This window comes from Branchiostoma floridae, unplaced genomic scaffold (assembly GCF_000003815.2).
Source record: "Branchiostoma floridae strain S238N-H82 unplaced genomic scaffold, Bfl_VNyyK Sc7u5tJ_1570, whole genome shotgun sequence".
Taxonomy (NCBI): domain Eukaryota; kingdom Metazoa; phylum Chordata; class Leptocardii; order Amphioxiformes; family Branchiostomatidae; genus Branchiostoma; species Branchiostoma floridae.
Genome location: NW_023365766.1, coordinates 25985 through 28906, shown reverse-complemented (window position 1 = coordinate 28906; position 2922 = coordinate 25985).

Genomic DNA, 2922 nt, shown 5'->3' with positions numbered 1-2922 from the left:
CACGAATGCTGGAGTAATCCTTGATGATCTGAAAGAGTGGACAATGATGAAAAAGTTAATTTGATTTTCATGTGAAATAATATAATGTTATGTAATAGAATGTCTCGATAGACTGATGTACATGTGTACTAAATATATTCATGTAATTGAGAAATTGGAAAAAAAATGAACACATGCGCAAACTCAGTCACTCTGACCATCACACACACACACTGTCACTTGGAATCTCGCACACACACACCAAAAAAGATGCAAACAGATGTAGTGACGGTTAAGGGGGCAGAACGTATCTTTCCCTGACTCGACAACACCGAGGTACAAAGTAGTTAGAAAGTGTGAGCCGGGTGCCCAGCCCCTTCTGGTGCCCAGCCCCTTCCTGTTGAGTATCAGGAGTCTGGAGAGAGTCAAGGACCGTCAAAGCCAGTTGGCACAGCTGTGGGCAACGTCATTCTCTTCACATGAATCTTGAACCATTCATCGTAGGATTGGCCAGTGGGGATATTCATGTAGGGAATTACGCTGAAGGAAATGACCCTCAACCTGTACTTGAAAAATTTCCGCTGTGTGGTTGCCTGGGCTTGCCATCTCACTTCGAAGGAAGGAGGCTTCAAACTCAAAGCAGACGCACGGTATTCAAAATGTGCAGAGCACAGGACAGAAGATCAGTTAGGTGACCACTGTGCCTTTCTCCTCAAACGGACTTGCCCAGGCCCACTCTTTCCACAAGGGCACATCCTTGAGGAACTTCTGAAGGCTGAGCCCGTCTTTTGAGGTGACAGAACTAAATCCCACAACACACCATGCAGGCAAATTTCACAAACCAAATTCACCGGGCTAAGTGTCTGTGATCACTTCCGCCCTCTTTCAACCTCGAATACTGTAAATGCATTTAAGTTCGCGGGGACTTAATTTCACGGTTGCGAGAAAAAGGACTTTTCCTGGTGGTTTTAAATTTGCAGGACCACCATGCACTGTAGTCTCTTACTGTCATGGAAAAATGTTCGCAGTGGTCTTAAGTTCACGGTGAAGCGGCCGCCCCAAAAACCGCGACCATTAAACCAACGTTGTTCTGCCTTCACCATTAGGCTCGCCCCTGAGGCGTCGCCAATAATTTATACTGACCTCCTGGTGACGCCTTTTGGCTACAGCCTGTGATTTCCTACGATTAGCACGAGCAGGTTTGGCCGGCCCTGAGGCTCTGAGAAAGATGGTTGGAATTTTACCGGGCAGGACCTCCCTATGGTGCTTCACATTGAACCCGAGCGATCTCCTCATGTCCTGGGCAGGGTCGAAACAGTCATCTGTAAAATGTTCGGAACACAGGCGAAAGGTCGGGCTCGGCGTCCATTCCATCCCCTCCCGGTCAGGACCGCTTGTCTGCCGTACGTTCCACACCCACTCGGCGCGAACTTTCTCGTCCTTTGGAAACTTGTGAAGGCTGATAGAAGGGGAGGTGACATTCGAGCAGAATGCTGCAACACACCGTGTAGGCATGTTGACAAACTGTATCCCTGAGAAATAGCTGAAGAGGCTTTCTCAAAGTTGTTGTTTTCAAAAGTGCGTGCATTTACACAAACATGTCCGTTCTTGCGCTACATCACTTCCGGTTCGTAGCGAACTCGGAAGTGACGAATTTAGGCTTTCGAAATTTCGAGGATCTTTTAGGTTTGAGTTCACATTTCTCAAAGAAGGTTTAGACATGAGAAATTCCTTCAATGATTGTAAAAGCCTCCAATGACTGTAAGAAACGTATCCCATACTACAACTTCTGTATTAGTTAGATCAGGGAGGTGATATAACCTCATTGGTTAGATATGTAGTTATGTAGATGCCATACTTTGTACCCCGTACAATTGTTGCATATATACATGTTATACTAAGTATACAAAAGTAACGGTCTCCTCTGTCAGCACTGGAACACCAGTGCTGAGGCAGCTTCAGCACTCGAAGCCCTCCTGTCAGCACTGGAAACCGAGTGCTGAGACTACAATCAGCACTGGATTTCCAGTGCTGAGGACATTTCAGCTCTGGAAATCCAGTGCTGACAAATATTCTGCACTGGAAACCGAGTATAAAATGTATAAAGTTGGTGAAAAGAACTTAACGTTACATTCTGTAACAAAATGTAAATGGACAACTGTATTATACAACGTTCTTTTAAATGATGCTTCTTTGCCGCACAAGCAGAATGTGTCGTCCACCTGTAACTACCTATTCTTTGTAAAAAAAACAAGCGATCTCTTTACCACACAGATAGACCAACTGTTAGTTGTCTACCTCTGCCTAAAAAGACACTACTTTGCCACAAGTATAGAATATGTGATTTGTTGATTTAAAATTTTCGTATCAATTGACCACAAGAAAAGAAACTTGAGTGCCATTAACTGTATACACAATTAACAATATCACAAGTGTCTACTCTAGTCTAAAGCTAGTAAAAGCTAGTGCCACGCAAGACCTGATTGGAGATTAAATAACACGCACAGATATACCTAAGTCTAAAGGAAATAACTCAGACAGCCGTACGGACGCATGCTACTACTAGTACTAGTACACGAATATTACGTTCAGGCTTCAGCACTGGAACGTTCCAGTGCTTTATAAACGTCAGCACTGGAAGCCCAGAGCTGAAGTTTTTACAGCACTGGTCTTCCAGTGCTGAAAAGTTCCCGAGCACTGGTAAATCCAGTGCTGAACCCGTTACATGTACTTTTGTGATCAGCACTCGGTTCCAGTGCTGACGGCGGTTTCAGCACTGGGTAACCAGTGCTGAATGACCTCTGCCGCGAGTTCAGCACTGGTACCCGAGTGCTGACGGCAGTTCAGCACTGGAAAACCAGTGCTCGGAGAAGTTCAGCACTGGAAATCCAGTGCTCGCATTGGGTTCAGCACTGGAATTCCAGTGCTGAAGGAGCTTCAGCA